General features: G+C 45.6%; 1 protein-coding gene across 4 annotated transcripts in view; it reads right to left on the bottom strand.

Moving 5' to 3' along the window:
* Positions 1-17,449, bottom strand: part of LOC119161180 (uncharacterized) — a 386,858-nt gene that overhangs the window by 74,631 nt on the left and 294,778 nt on the right. The window contains exon 1 of one of the 4 annotated variants that reach the window (XM_075889643.1): positions 5,503-5,742. The exons of the other annotated variants lie outside the window; for them this stretch is intronic. The gene's annotated coding sequence lies outside the window, so the exon portion shown is untranslated. Of the gene's footprint in view, positions 1-5,502; positions 5,743-17,449 lie in introns of those variants that run through there. 4 annotated transcript variants of the gene reach the window in all.

The raw sequence follows: 17,449 nt of genomic DNA, 5'->3' as shown, positions 1-17,449 counted from the left end.
CGTAGGAGAGTTGACGGGTGCCGCTGAAGATCATCTCGCCGGCTTGGTAGACGACGAGGGTGCCCGGTATTGTAGCCGTCTCAATACGTTGCGCGGGTCACCCCATGCTCGCCGCCTACGCGAGACTCGCGACACCGACGACCGCACTTGCTTACTGGCTGTACGTCAACTGGATATTCCCATGCAGTCCAAACTTTTTCAGGGGCGTACGCGTGCTCCCGTCCCATCTGGGGGTAATTTCCTTTTTCTAGACCACCCGTGCCCCTTTCGGTACAGGTGCAGGGAAGACGAGCCGGCGCCACGCTGGGTCGTTAGTCGCCGGATGTCGTCGATGATGATGATGATGATTAAAGGCCTCCCCTTTGAATCGGGGTGACGGCATGCGCCATCTAGCCTACCTTAATAAATCGAGTTTAAATTCTGTCCCTCAACTCGGATGTCTTTTTTAATTTTGCCATCCGCTACTCTTGGCTGGGATGTTATTTTATCGACTTCTCTGCTTTTCCTCCACCAATACTCCAGCCGCTGCTTAGTAATACCTACTGCTGACCAGTTAATGCTTCCACCAACCGCGAAGCCCAGCGCCTCAGGAAGTGTGACCTTCCCCCCAACACAAAAGCGCCCTTCCTTGGAAGATGGGGCCCGCGGATGATCCGAAAATTGGAGTCGTTTGTGACAAAGTGTATACGTATGTTCTTGAGTTTCCGCTCTATCGAAACGAGCCTGCCACGGCCGAGATTCGAACCCCACTATACCCGGGCACAGCATAGCACCATGACATCAGAGCCGTTAAGATCGCGTCGGTATACAAGTAAGCCCGGAAAACCGGAATGCACGCAGTGAACTTAGCTGAATACACAGTCCTGCGTAACTGAATGCACAGCTGATGACCAGCCCCTGAGGGTAGGGTACAGAATATGAGGCTATTTAATAGGAGGTTATGTTGCTGAGTGCATCTTATTCAATTGAAACATACAAATTTTTCTGCAAACCACGCAAAAAACAAAAAACAAAAAAGCAGCCTGTGAATAACGCAATCGCACACGGTGTACACCTTCTTTACTTGACACTTACGCAAAAATTAAACAAGAACATTTACTGACAGTCGATGTTATGGAGATCGTTAGGCCCAGGATTATACGTGCTGTGAACTCTGATTGGGATGAATGCAGTAATATCTGCAGCTTGATTTTCGTGTTCGGTTCAGAATTAGCGATATGTGTTTCCGATACCCACGTTTCGATAGAAGCGCATATATATATATATATATATATATATATATATATATATATATATATATATATATATATATATATATATATATACATATATATATATATATATTACATGATCCATTACATGAGCTATTACATGATCACCCTGGCCCGATTTTTGCCGTCGCCGTCATGTCGCGGATACGTATATGTTAGTATATATATAAAAGGCACACAGAGAAATAACTTTGATAAAAGAAATTCTGAGGAATCCTACCGGCGATTCGAGCCAGCGAGTCCTCGCTCTTCAGCGCGCTGCGTTAGCCATCAAGGCCGCGCCGTTGACATAGGCGTACCAGCCGGGGGGGGGGGGGGGGGGGGGGGGCAAGAGAGGCTCGAGTTTCCCCCCTACAATGGAAAAATTTGGGGGTGGGGCTGAGAACTCCCACTTTTGACAGTGGTCGCTCTTGGCTGCAGGCTGGGGAACCAAGAAGTAAGGCGAAGTTTTCCGTCACAACAGTAATAACTCAGTTATGTTCTAACGGGAGAAGGAAAATGTTACGAGGCGATGTTGTAACATCGTGAAATTTCGTTAACATTTCCGCAATGATGATTTTTCTTGTAGGTTAAAATTTTTAAGCAATTAAAATTTTTCTTTTTATTAACCACCAGTGTAAAGGTCAATAGGAGGTCCTCCCCGTCAATTTTTATGAAACTTTGGGACCTCCTCTTGTACTATTCCAACCATGTAACCGAATGTGAAATATGTTATAAGCTTGACTTGAATCCACCGTATTGGCTGGGAGCCTTATATCAGGGAACAAGGAAGCTTCTTCCACCATCCAACGGCTTCCGGCGTCGACGCCCACACTGCAACGCCTGGGACAATCGGAGGGGCACCTCTTGATGAAGTACATTGGAACTGTGCTTTTCGCTACCGTCACAGGTATCGCCGACGTCGACCGACTCCAAGGAAGGAAACGCTGGACAAACCCCGGCGAAAACAGCGTGTGAAGTTCGGCCTTCGCGATGCCACCGCGTGTTGTACGAACGCCTGCGGAACAGCTCAAACGGAATGCCTGCATGTCGCGCTGAAGCAAGGCCGGCTCGCATGTGTGCCAAGACTCAGGGTGAACGCGATGCTGCGCATGCGAGAAATGCTGCAGCTCAATGCACATTAGAAGACCATGTTCACTACATTTCGTACGATTCCCAACTCTCCAACCTTACTTTGTGTAACAGTCCGATCTGTTGCTATCGCATTCATTGCTTCGGCCTTGTGCTGAAAGTGTGACCTTTTTTTTATATTAGTGACAAAGACAAATACAATTGCAACAGCACTTCAATTCACAAGGCGACCTCTAATTAGACAATGGCCGGAACATGAGTGTTCAGATAAAGGCAACATTCACAGATATCTCTGGAACGACAAACGAATGGCGTTCCGGTTGCAGATTTTTTACGCTGCATAGAATCAAAGGCTTCAAGATTTGTTACCGTCACTCAGAATAACGCCGCTGGATAATAGCGAGAGTAGTGTGCTGTAACTTAAGCTAAGTGACACGACATAGAGGTCAAAAGGCGAAACGATATTGTGAGCGCACATCCACTTTTTCACGCGTCTTCTTCCGCATTCGCAGGCCTTGGACGGAGCATGGCAAATACATAAGCATGGTTATCAAAAACTGAACGTGCTATCTCGCGTTTGTGGCAGTTAACACTAGCATAACTTGTGGCGATTGTCGACAGCCGCGCTTCCCTGGTTTATTCACGATATTTTCCCGTGTCGCAACTACACTAAAAAGCTATGCGCTGAACAAACGTTGCTTATAAACAATACATGCACCCAAATAGATTTTGAAAAAAAAAATTGCTGGAGTGGAAGCTCCCGCATTGCTTTGTCAGCAGAAGTGAAGCCAGCTTTTGCCCTCCAAAATCTCAGAAACAGGCTATTTTGTGGTGGTGCCCACTGAGACATCAACTGGCTTTGATTTGTTAGTCTGAAGGCTACATTACATATAGATTAAAACATGTTACCGCTAAAATAATCCGCAGATACAAGTATCGGCGTCTCCCATAAAATTTGCCTTAAACTAGTAACGCAAAGAAACTAGTAACTAGTAACGCAAAGACGCACTTTGAGCACTATCTAACCCTAACAGGTTGCCACGTTAAACTCGTTGGGCGTGCGAGGAAAACGCTCCTTCTCAATGGCCCAATGCCAACAGCTCATCACGCCCTTAGTAAGATGGCTGCCGCAGCCGCTATCTTACGGTTGGCACGGCTTCACTCACGGGCAAGAATTTCCGCTTCAGTAATTTTTTTCAACCTCCTTGCATTCATCCGACGCATTTGGCTTAACATGCAGCCTTTCTTTAGCATACAACCTCCGTTATTGTGTAGTCACTAGTATATGTAATGTCATATGCTGCCTGACACATTTCAGATATTATTCGTGTGAATAGTCATATATTTCCGAAACGATGTAATGAAAACGAATGTGCGTACATTTATCAAAGTTCACGCCCGTTTCCTACGGCGAGTCATGGCAACACAATTGTGCGGCGTTGTATTAGCGTAGCACACGGTTATAGCAAAGGAAAATAATGAGAACAGGCTGTTACTGGAAACGTAACCAGTCATTGAATTTTCGTTGAATCGATGTACGAACTGAAGGTTTACATTCAGCAAATTTTACGCCAAGAAATGAAATCACTGTAGAATAGCTTAGGAGGTAGAACCTACAAAAAAAAACTTTTATTCACTAAAATAATACACTTTTGTACAAGGCGGTTACAGCGTGCCACAACGGTTTCGCATACCGGAAGCGTTTCTGCATCGTAAACATGACAATTAATGACTATTAATATTAGCTGCTGGGCCTTACGTGCCGAAATCATGATATGATTATTCGGTGATTATGGGAAATGCCAGGCGTGCCATTCACCTCCGAAGAGCAAACAGTCAATACATAACGCACAACTTTTTTGGTCTTCTTGAAACCCCAGAAAAAAAAAAAAACTCGCTTGTTGTGGGTCCCATGTAGAACCGAAAAAAAGAAAAACGATACCAAGCGCCACGTTATTCTCCTTGTGTAGACAGACAGGGAGAGAAAGAGGTAAGGAGAGAGAGGGAGGAAGGAAGGGGGAGAGGACAAAAATGCTTAGTATTGAAAGCAGATCAACAAAAGCATTTAGGACAGGCGCGCGGATTTTACACTGCTACAGTACCAGCCCATCAGGAGGGTCGTTAAGGCATTTGTTTGGGTGAATTGGTAGCATTACATAACTGCACACATTTGTCAATTCCCTCTAGCGTATCTCGCACTGCTTCTACAGAAAGCACTCAAGAAAGAGCGACCACTGATACAGAGCGTTGGTGCAGCACTGAATCTCCGATTCGAGTGCTGAGAGCAGTAAGAGAGACAGAGCCTGACGCGTATGGGAATGCTGTTGAAATGTACACAAGCACTGACGAATAGTTTTCGAAATGGATAGAAAACATCGCGGGCTGCGCACGAAAAATCACTGAGACGTTAAAGAAAGTAATGGACGGCATAGTATAGTTGTATCCCACCAGCCAAACAAGGCCGACTAGTGGTGCTTATCTCCCTGGTAAGGGTTCGCACTTGAAAAGGTGAGGTGGGGAGTGATATCACTCTATCCGCGTTTCTATCCTGCTGAAAGGGTGTTAACTCTAATGCACTCTGCCACTATGTAGGTTCAAACGTTCTTGCCCACAGAACATAGCTCACTGTCCCTCTCTCTCTCTTTTGCTACTACGGTAAAGTTACATCCACATAAGATGCATTTATGCATATTCACCCTTTACCTTAACGAGAACAACGGATTGATCACAGAGCCACTTAAAGCGAACATGCAGTGGATAAGGTACTCGGCTGCTGACCCGCAGGTCACGTGATCGAATCCCGGCTGCGGCGCGTGTATGCTCGATGGAGGCGAAAATGCTGGAGGCCCGTGTGCTAGGATTGGGGTGCACGTTAAAGAACCCCAAGTGGTCGAAATTTTCGGAGTCGTCCACTGCGGCGTCTCATATGGGTTGTGAGACATTAAACCCCACGTATCAATCAATTATTTAATTATTAAATCAATCAATCAATCAAGAAACATGCCGCGTATAAATGAAAAGTACAACTGTAAAAAAAAAACAAAGGAAACAAGGGTGCCATTGTAAGAACGCGCATGACCTTGAACGCAGCCGTACCAAACATTTCCAGAATGAGGCTAACAAGCAAATCCGATCTCCAGATATTTCAGATCATACTCACAGCTTCGAACCATGTCCGACTTTCGACGTGCTGGAGTATACACTCGCGCAGCTTGCCATTTTCTCTTTTCTTTCGTTCAAGGGCAGGCGAAACGAAAGTTGGACGTACAAACACGGTTACGCATTCCGGTCGCATTTAAAACGCGACGAAGCTTTCCTTGAAACGCTCCTTTGTTTTTCTGTCTCGCCCGTACACACACTCCTAGGCTCACTCCTAGGCTCGACGAGCTGTCGAAACCCTTCGCGAACAATGAAAAAAAAAGGTCCGTCCCCGCCAGCGAGCGAGTGAACTGTGCAAGCCGAGATCACTTCACGCACAAGCGTCGTTTATCCTTGAACGGGGGAGACCCCTCGTGGCCTTGACAATGAGACGAGATCATACACGCGCGAAACCTACGCGCGCCCGTTCGAGCAAGAGAGGGAGAGAGAGAGTTGCGTGCAGAGCGAGAAAAAAAAAATATCCCAAGGTTTTCGCCACTACTCGACATTTCTCGAGCCTCTCTCCCACCATTCTTTCGCTCGTTGCACCGTATATACCGGCCACTCCGGCGTGGAACCAATGGAGCGGAAAGAAATAGCGCGTCCACCGCTGACGGCTTCGCTATCAACGAGCAGGAAAGGCCACGTGGTCGCGAACACGGTGTCATTGCGTTCTCGGCACGCAAAGCCACGCTCTTTACAAAAAAAAAAGAAAGAAAGAAAAGAAAACGCTCGTGGCGTCATACGGGAGCACACTGAGGCGCGGCCCCGTTATCTCGCCGTCGGCATAACAGCAAGGTGTACGTTCGAGGTCCGTTATACGCGCGTGCCTTCCCGTTTCTCGGCTTAATTGCGTGCAGCGCCACAGAGCCTGCTCGAGCGTCGGGAGCTCTTTGCAACTCGTTTACTGAAAAGACGGGCGCTCTAAAGCAGGTATGCGAGTAGGAAAGAAAAAAGGACAGCGAATAGAAGTTCGGCCCCCACGTTTATGAGTCTGCTCACGCTTTTCTCGATTTCACGATCGCGACACTTTGGCGAAGAGCTCAAACAAATTAACGTCAGCCCAGATTTGATGATCATCCGACGAAGAAAGAAGTTTCAAACAAATGACCTTGCGGTTATTTTTTACTTATACGGACGTATGTACTGGCGGGAGTCAAGAGTTCCCAGGCCCCACTGCGAAACGAATACATAGGATACTGGCGTGGGAGATGTTGAACAGCCCTGAACTTACAGGCCTTATCTAATAATATACATGTGATATAGTAATCCGTCCACTAACTTGTCTCATACTTTTTTTTTTCGCGCACTCATCGAACAGCGTAAACAACATGGCATGGCGCTGTTTTTTAAAGGCGTCGCAACTTTTCAAAGATCATTTCAAAGAAGGAAGAAGATGGCGACGACAGCATCCTTGCGCCTGGCGTGTATCGGGACGTGGTAGTCCAACAAGGAAGCGGATGCCTGCACGCAATTCAGCAACAGTAGACGCGTGATCTCTATATAAGGCCGGGAAAGGCGCGCATGGTTTCATTTCTACAGCCCATGTACGCAATATGTCGTTGCGAAGCAACTCGACGGCGAGTGAACGGAGGAGCATCACTCATGAATAATAGATCTCCACTCTCGAATAAAGGCGCTTACATGCTGGTACATGTCTTTTTTTTTTGCTGTTTTTGAACACTAGAAGTGTTATATACTTGTATACAATCAAGCAGTTGGTAGTTGACCTTCTCTTTTCTCTGACCTGTTATTATTTCTCGTGCATGGTTCAAGCTTCGCGACAGGAACACCTTCAGCGAGGGTAGACACCAACTATCCCAAGAAGAAGTTCTTGAGGTGCAGCGAATTGTATTACCTCATCTTGAGCACAGCCGCTCGAAAAACGGGAGCGAGAAGCGAGTGATCATAAAGTTCTCAGAACATTGCAGCCACGTGCGACACAAGAGAAGGTACGTGAGGAAGAAGTGAGACGTCACAAAAAAAGTGAACGGAAACCCTGAATCGACTGAATGCCTTGTACGCGAAGCAACAACAAAAGGCGGCTGAAGGGAATTTCGCGCATGCGGGCAGAAAGTTTGCAGATGAAAAGTCCACTGGCGAGAAGTTTGCTGGCAACAAGTTTGCCGGTACAACATGGCAGCAGAAAGCACAGGACCGGTTCGATTATTGTTACATGGGAGAGGCCTTTTCTCTGCAGTGGGCGTAGTCAGGCTGATGATGATAGTGATTACTTCCAAGAATGAAGTATGAAGTTTATTCACAATCGAAAACATACAACATTTGTTGATTGATTGATTTGTGGGGTTTAACGTCCCAAAACCACCATATGATTATGAGAGACGCCGTAGTGGAGGGCTCCGGAAATTTCGACCACCTGGGGTTCTTTATCGTGCACCCAAATATGAGCACACGGGCCTACAACATTTCCGTCTCGATCGGAAATGCAGCCGCCACAGCCGGAAATCGAACCCGCGACCGGCGGGTCAGCAGCCGAGTACCTTAACCACTAAACCACCGCGGCGGGGCCATACAACCTTTGTTTACCAAGTGATTGAATGGGAAGGGGTGATGAAAAGGCAACTGAATGTCTGACAGAGCACCGACCCCTGCACTACACTAATGTAAAGTATGAATGCATCAATACAATGTATTGTAAAAACACAATATTACATAAACTTAAAACATAAATAGACAAATTCAATATAGCGGAAATACAATAAGTGCAGATCTACAGCGATAAAGGGAAAGGGAAGAGCGAGAAAAAAAACGATGTGACGATCCTCTGTTACAATAAACCGTGACAGTTAACGAGCGGAAAATATTGAGGCAAGTGGTTCACGGGATATCACAAATTCGAAGCCTGCCTTATCCGTATCCCCCACGCTGCTGAAAAAATTGTACCTGAACTGGAAATCTGCAAAGCCCTTGCAACTTCGGCTTAAGTGAAATTGAATTCACCGCGCGTTAAGAAAGTCGCGAATTTACATATGAGCTACGATTCCGGGTACGGGCGAGAGAACGGGCCCAGACCAATTCAGGGCACGGAGCTGTCAGTGAGTAACAAAACGGGGGCAGCCTCGCGAAACTTGCAGTGAGCACGCCCATGGATGTTCAAGGTTCACAATGCCAAGCTAACTGATTACCGCACTGCGCGCACAACGTTGGCAAGGCAACGCGCAGATAGATACGTGCGTTTTTTTGTTAATGCGAGCCTTGGCAGCGGGGTGGGTTCAAGGTTTGCGCAACGAAAGAAAGCCGCGCCACCTCACAAGAGCGCGAGAGAAATGGATGAGCGAAATAAAGAAACGAGACAATTCAGAGGTCACCCGAGGAAAAAAAAAAGAACGATTGAGTAATCGGGTGGCCTTGCTCCAAGCTCCTCCCGATTTTACACTTTTTTTTATTGCTTGTGCTAAAAGCCACCTCTATCACTTCAAGGACGCTTACTGCTCTCGTATTTTTAGACCTCGCCCCTCTTCGCAGCAGCCTAAGAAAAAAACAACGTGGTTCCGTAAAGGCGGCGCCGATTTAGTCACCTCCAAAGTATAGGAAACGAAGAGGATATTCGTCTTTGGTATACCACGTGCAAATGTGGCACAAGGTGTAAAAAGTAGTTACGATTTTACGCGCGATTGCAGACCGCGACCGACCGTATCTAATGCGAGTGTACTGCTTAAAAAGTCCGCCGCGGTCGTATAGCTGTTACGGTGTTCCGCAGTTGACCAAAAGGTGGCGTGTTCCCTCCCGGGTGCGGCAGGGAACACGCCACCTGAGGGAACACGAAATATACGTGACGACTAAAGGTAACAGGAATGCAGCAGTGATGAAAAATAGGTCACTGTGGAATTACAATAGGTATGATGTTGTGAGAGGAATATGAAAAGGGGTCATGGTTCCTGGGCTGACGTTCGGCAATGTGGTCTTGTGCATGAGATCAGAAGTTCAAGCAAGATTAGAAATTAAGCAACGTGGAATAGGTAGGCTTGCTTTAGGAGCTCACAGGAATACACCAAATCAGGGAGTACAAGGTGATATGGGATGGACATCATTTGAGGGCAGGGAAGCTAGCAGCAAGATAAAATTTGAGAAGCGATTGAGAGAAATGAAGGAGGAGCGTTGCGCTAGGAACATTTTCAGCTACTTGTACATGAAGAATGTCGATACAAAATGAAGGAAGCAAACCAGAAAGTTGACTGGTAAATACTTAGAAAACAGCAGGTGGCCAAACCAAAAAGAACTATCGGTTAAGAAGAAAGTTAAGGAAACGGAGACTGACATGTGGAAAATGGGCATGATTAAGAAGTCCGCACTAGAGATCTATCGAACTTTTAAGCAGGAAATTGCCAAGGAAAGGATCTATGATAATACTCGGGGTAGTTCTCTACTGTTTGAGGCAAGGACGGGAGTACTGCGAACCAAGACATATCGGGCCAAATACGAAGGGGTAGACACAGTATGCAGTGTGTGTGGAGAGGAAGAAGAAACTGACGAACACTTGATAATGTTCTGTAAAGGGCTTCACCCTATAGTTCAGGATGATGGCGCAGAGTTTTTCAAAGCACTGGGGTTTAGGGACCGGGAGGGCAAAATAGACTTTAAGCAAGTATATAGGCTTAACTAGAAGGAGGTTATCTGATTGGTGGCTAAAATCAAGGCACGAGTGAAAATTAAACTCTTCACTGCAAAGTGCGAATCCTCAAACTCACTTTTTAAGGAAAAAATAAATAAATATAGCTTTGAGTTCATTAAGTATTACGGCTTGGTGGCGCTAGCCACCACCCGATCTAAAGGGTACAGCTCCATCCGTCCGTCCGTCCGTCCGTCCGTCCGTCCGTCCATCCATCCATCCATCCATCCATCCATCCATCCATCCATCCATCCATCCAAAAGCCGAAGTGTTATACATAATGCTTAACAAAAGTCTTGCTTGATTCCTTATGAATTTCCGTAATGCAAAACCCTCATTTTCCTTCTCAGTCGATGTGTACTTATTGCCCCCCCCCCCCCAGTTCATCTCCCGAATGCTTTCCGCACTTACCGTGGCCTCCGGGATCAGAGGGAACGGATTCTTTTTTATCCTCACGTGGTTTCGCGGTGCCTCCCTTAGTGGCTCCCATTCGATATGGTTACGATGTGGCACCATGACGTCATACAGACATTCCGACTACCTCACGATCGACATCACCAGGTGACGTCATATTGATGGCGTGAAGACGCCATGATAACGTCGTAGGATGACGTCATCACATTATTTGCTAGATCACTCGCAGTGACGCCGCTGAAGTGGACGGTCTCTCTTCACGCTTTATGAGCCTTCTAAGGAACAAATACAGAGCAGTACTTCAGTCAAAAGCGAAAATCAATAATAATAATAATAATTATAATAATAATACAAAAGCAAAAACGCACGAAAGAATAATAATGCGGACACGTTGAACCCAGTGACAAATTTATCAGAGACGCACCACGGACGACGGAACATGTTGTATAGTCACTCGAGCGAGCGTTTTTCGGGACGTTTCAAATTTCCGAAGTTAATCCGCGATCGCGTACCTGTTTTCCGAGAGCCTAATATATTCCCAGCGCCCACGCCGGCGTGTTTATCAAAGCTCCCAGGGGGGTGGCCTGCGCAGCTTCCACGCGGGCGTCAAGGCTGAACGCGGCTCGCGCACCTTCTCTCCACTATACGCCCAACCAAATGCGTGCAGCGTGGCGGAACCTGCGAAACTATTATAAACAAATCGTTGATGTGTGCAACAGCGAATCACCCAGGTCTTTTCTCTCACTCTTTACCAATTTGAAACCCTCGTTATCCCTTCCATTGCAAGCTACTGCCGAGGTGTCGCACTCTGAGGAAGATAGTTGAGGGGGCTTACTCTTTCTTTTCATTTTCCTTATTTAAGAATCACAATCCCCCTAGTACTCGGCCACATATTCCGCGCTAGAAATCCTAATTGAGTATACCGTCTTTGTTAATGTGAACGAACAGACGATGACGCCAAGGAAAGTACGGGGGATGTTCTTTGTAGCACTTGTAATATAAATGTGAATATAGAAAAGCGGACGCGAAGATAACTTTCTGCTGGCAACGATCGAAGGTCGCCGCTTCGGGCCCAGCCTGTGGCAAGTGATCTATTCGTCCGCTTTCTTTATTCACATTAACACTACAATTAGCTTACTGAGAACACCCCAAATCCTTTCCTTGGTACCATTGTCCGTTAGTCCTCATTGATGTTGCGTCAAACGAAGCAAAAAAAAAAACGAGACCTTATTTTCTTTGTATCGCCTTTGGAGGCTCCTCCAGTACCGGGTGATATGCAAATAGGAGATTGCTCTTCATCGTGACCAGACAGAATGCGCGCAAACTCTTCGGAAAACAACAGAGCGCTCGTGTTAATTGTCTGTCTCTGCAGGGTCTCCATAATAACGCGACAACGTTAAACAACTCGCTTCGCAGAAATTATAGCGGCGGCGTTCACGTCGTTGATTGTGAGGGGTAAATACACCGGGGCAGCAGTTCAGATTTTGTCTCGTTCAAAGATATATAAGCCTAATTTAACGCAGGCCACAAATAAAGTTAGTCTGTTCACTCGGGAATCTCCCAAGAACGCGCTATAGTTTAATATTGCGAAAGGGAAAAAAAGATGCGCAAAACACACACCCCCAGGACAACGCGGGTGTCGATTTTCAAGGTCGCGTAAGTACATGAAGGCACAAAAGCGATTATTCTGTCAACATGTACAGTCTTGTCTCGTTTGTTGGCCTATTCCGTTTTGCGTTTTTACGCGAGTTCGTTCTTGGAGAAAAACTCACTATTTAAAGCATCTTCTGACGTGTGGCCTGCGCCGTTTACACTGCGCGGAACTATAGGTGGACGGCTCGCACAATAGCGCGGGCGCACTCATCGGCTTCCCCGCCAGTGAACGACCTCGGCAGTCCAGTTACACCAACTTGCCGACCCCATGGGCTTGTTGAAGAGTTAGCGCTCCCTTCTGTCCCTTCCCCTGTCGTATGTTTTAAAACGCGCTACGTCGATTAAGTATGTCTTACCAACATGTTCAACTTTATACTCTAGCGCACGCACGTTCGGCCAAACACACCCCCCTCCCCCCCCAAAAAAAAACGCTTCCTCAAGGCCGCCAGAAGAGTTATATACCCGGGCGGCTTTCTCTCCTCGGACTTTCTCGCCTCACACATATGCAGCAAATCATGACCGAAATCTCCGCGCCGTGCTTCAGTCGTTATTAAAAAACAAAAAAACAAAACGGCATGACAGCAAACGGCTAGGCAGAATTTTTGAGGTTCAGTCAGAACAAAAGTCGCAAGCACATGTCACGACGTGCCTCGATTTGCCTGAAAGCGTTAAATTTGCATATTATACGCATTCCGTGTAAACGCTGCGACATTTGCAATGCCCGTCTGCGCACAGATGACACGAGATGGTGCAGTTGTTTTATAGCTCGAGATTCGAAATTAATGCAATAAAAGCAAGCGCGCTGCTCGTGAGACACGATAGAGGACCTTCGCACGTGCATCCACGATTATTCCGGTGCGTCAGCACGATCGTGTCACGACGTTCATCTTCATGCGATATTGATAGCGTACGCGAAGTCGTATCGCATTTGAAGCCCACGTCGAGTCGGTATAAATAACGAACGATAACGAACAAACAAAAAAAGGACCATCCAGCATCTTGTCGCGACGTCAAATCGATGACGCGGAAAATTCGTTTCAAGTTGTTTTAAGTTGCGCTTCATGTTGGCTGTTCCCCTTCGGAGTGTCAGCAAAAGAGCTTCCGTATAGTAGTGAACAGAGAAGAAAATGAAGGAAGGCAAACAAGTATAAATAATTCGAGGTGCAGGGATGTTACTATGCTTCGAATCAAAAGCGTTAGATCGAAGGAGCCTCGTGGATAACGGAGAGCAAGAGCTGACATTCGTTTCACGCAACGATATAAACGATGTCGCAAACAAAATGCTGACGCCTTCCCTCCTCACTCCATCACACTTATACCCACGCACAAGGAAAAAAATATAAATATATATAAAGGGGAAGGGATGTCCGCAAGCATTTTACTTTCTGAAACGAAATCCTTCCATTCGTATACAAAGCTCACTCTACAAATCGCGACTCCAAGAGCACGCAAACACAAAACGTGCGAGAGAAAAAAAGGGGGAGGGGAAGCAGAAAAATAGAGAAAAGGCCGCTTCACTTTCAAGAGTATTTGAAGAGGCTGTCTGCACGTTGCCGTTTTAGATGATAGCCGTCTTTGTTTTAGAGCGAAAGCTATCATGAGATCAGAACCAAGGTCACGCACAGTTGTCCACTGCCGTCGCCAGTGTCCGTAACCACATCACGCGAAATTCTAAAAAATCACAGCATATTCACAGAGTGAATGATGATGAGGGGGCCGAGGCGTTTATCAGCCCGTCCATGCTCCAGTCTGTCCGTTCGTTCTTGCTTCCATTTATCCGCGTGACCATTCGTGCGTCCATCCATGCGTCCATTCGTCCGTCCATCCGTCCGTCCGTCCGCGCGTCCGTTCATCTGTGCGTCCGCCTTGTAGTCTGTCTGTTCGTCTGTCCGTCCGTCCATGCGTCCATCTAGTGAACACTCCAAGTTCTGCCATCTCCCATCTCGCATCCCGGTGGCTACGTACGACCACGACGGAGGATGGACAAACCCACGCCTTAAGAAACTTCGCCCCTCAAAAAAAAAAAAAAAAAAAAAACTAGCACCAAAGACCCAGAGGGGCTTGAAACCCAGGTTTACTGGGTGCCATCCCAATATTCTACCACTGAGCTACGCCGGCGCTTGCGACTTCTTGGCAGTCTTGCCTTAGAGAGGCTTGATGTCGGGAAAGCAATCGCGTTAATAAGACTTATAGAGCGCTTTAAAACAGTGAAAGAACAACCAGTTGTCGCACAATGCGAATAGCGTAACGAGAGACCCGTCCAATGCTCCAACCTATTTAAAAAGCTTGTTATAGTTCTCCTATTAACTTTGGCGCATGCCCACTTCAGCCATATTTCCTCATCGTCGTCAGCAACTGCATGAACGATTGGCACGAAGTTCCTTGCAAGAGTTTAGCGGATACCACGCATCTCAGAAGAATGACGAAAAGCAGCATAGTGAATGCCGGCATACTACACAAACGTTTATTATCAATGCCCTAGTGGGTATCAAGCAACTTTGCTTGCAGTAGTTACCAAATGAGTGTTTTGAAAAGGCTCTGAAAGGCCGCTCTTCTAGCTTTCACTGTTGCTGTGTTGCGCCTTTCGTGCTGGCCTGGCGTTTTTTTTTGTTGTTCTTTTATTATATACAGCGTAGGTATAAAAGCACTGACCACTTACAAACGCAACATTCTTGCGAAGTTTTCTATAAACACGCGCGGAGGATGTTTTCGGCAGGTGAACGTATATGCATAGAGAGGACCACCACGACCAACTAAAACTATACTGAGGAGACGAATTTTCCAGTTATGCGCGGTGCGCGCATTTATTGCTCCACGAAACACCTCCTCAGACGCTCGCATTACATGAGGATTTCGTGCGCGCCCCGGAAGAGCGAATACTCATCGTCAACACGCAAATCAGGTGGGTAAAAATTTTAAAAGCTGAAAGTGGTGATTTATGCTTCCGTTCTACGGAATAGAAATTCATCGTGAGAACACTTGTTGTGGAGAATGTGAAGAAATATTTTTCTTCAACCCTAAATGAATAATGATAATAATAATAATAATAATAATAATAATAATAATAATAATAATAATATATTAATATTTGTAATTTAGGGTGTTTGTGGAGCCCACGCAAAAATAAAACAAAAATAAAAACACAGACAGTCTTCAGATAAAGAAATACAAAATAGCAAATATATGCGCACAGACAAAAAAGGAACAACGCAAAAAGGCAAGAAAAGAAGACAAGACGATAATATTTGAATGGGAGTGAAAAATGATGTGAAACACACACAACTATGCGGAAGGCTTTCTGAAAGACCGAACAAAGAGGAAGAATATATACTTTGTGAAAAACTGTACTAAAACAATGCAAAGCTCAGATAAAAACAATAACCTTGGCCTACAAAAAACATTACCTAACGACACAATATTCACAGAGTATGTAAATGACACAATGGATGTTTTGCGAGATATAATCATGAATTTGGTCTTTGAGGTATTCAGGAAAACATTATTGTTGTTACAACATTAGGAGAAAGAACGCAAGTCTGACTGCAGCAAGCGACAGTCGCTACTGATTGAACTTCCTTAAATATACTGATGTCATCGGGATACAGGAGAAATTAAGAATATCTGATTGCAAAAGAAACATCGTTGACTTAATTAACAATAAGAATAATAATAAATACGAAACACTGCTTATTATAGTGCACCGTACGAAAACCGAAGTACTTCGTTTCCCATAGGCGACTTTTCGCGAGCAGTTAATTATTAACACGGATACATTACGAGATAATAAACAACACATCTAAGTGTTCAATAAACTATTTATATAAAACTCAACGCAAAAAAAGAAATCTTTGATGAACTTGTCTTTGACTTTCACTTAACATAATCCGCGGCCGGTCTTCGAATGTAATTACGCTAGTTCTGACGCCTATTTAAATTTGACGCATCATTCGCGACTGAATAGCATTAAGACACGTCGTCGGGTGTCCTTTCGGCTTTTGCATTCCTAGGCGGCGTCACATAAGCACGCAAACAGTTCTAGGAGCACTGGTGCGCAGTTGCCTCGTATCTCAAGAATATTACAGAAAGCAGCTGCGCGCGTGAATGAGATGAGGTGAGAAGCGTGAGTCAAGTTTTCGACTCTCGCATAGAAGTTATACCGAAGGCCACGCACGACGCGCCCTTCTGAACGCGAAGTGAATTTTTTTTTATTATAAAGTATGTGCGTGCGTGTGAAATATTTCAGTGGCTATAGGTCTTTCCTTCTTCAGCATTAAAGAAACAAATGAAAAGGAAAGAAAGAAAAGAACGAAAAAGGCGTTTGCCCTGCGAATATTTGTTTAAGGACACAAGGATAACAAAGATCATCTTCCAGAATGAGACATTTGTGTGGACACTTGCGAGTACCTTAGCGTCAACCCATTCCAAAGGAGTGAATTGCAAAAACACGTACACAAAAAGGACGTCAGGACACCCCAAATGCCCTTAAAACTGCAGATGCGCACAACGGTGGAGAAAAGAAAGAGAATAAAAGATTAAAAGACAAGAAGCGGACCGGTATAAGTTTCGTAAAACGCTAAAAAATTCAACGATTGTCAGCTGTGGCCGCTTCTGGGTTGGACAGACCTGAGTTAAAAAAGGATGATTGGAACATGAAAGATTGATAACCGGAGGCTCACCATCTAATCTCCCTGTACATTATCGAGAGTAAGTGCACGCTGAAATTCAATGGATGCGCAGTTTTGTAGGGGCACATGAATGAAGAAACACGACCAATGATTGAGGCGTGCCATGCATATCAGCAATAGAGATAGTGCATGCGTGAGCTAATTGTCAATTAACTAACAAAAAGATGAAACCAGAATTCTTAACAGTAATCTTTCACATGGAACACCATGCGTGCCCCGTTGGCAGGTTCGCATACTTCATGGAAATGCGCAGATACATTGTCATGCCTTCTTATCCGCCATTGCGCGCATCTTCAGTTGTTACAGTTGGCGTTTGTGGTATTTGGGTGCACGTTAAAGAACCCCGGATGGTCGAAATTTCCGGAGCCCTCCACTACGGCGTCTACCATAATCATATGGCGGTTTTGGGACGTTAAACCCCACATATCAATCAAATCAGAGTTTGTGGTACCCTTGATTTCTTCTCGTGCCGGTGTTTGTACGCCCTGCCCTTTAAAAATAATACGCACCAACTAGATCAGCTGTTATTCCAGACGTTATAGATTCGAACCACGGAACTTAGTCAGATACAATGAAGGAAAAAAAAA

This window comes from Rhipicephalus microplus, chromosome 3 (genome assembly GCF_043290135.1).
Source record: "Rhipicephalus microplus isolate Deutch F79 chromosome 3, USDA_Rmic, whole genome shotgun sequence".
Taxonomy (NCBI): domain Eukaryota; kingdom Metazoa; phylum Arthropoda; class Arachnida; order Ixodida; family Ixodidae; genus Rhipicephalus; species Rhipicephalus microplus.
Note: the sequence above shows the minus strand (reverse complement) of the source record. Positions and strands in the feature narration are given on the sequence as shown.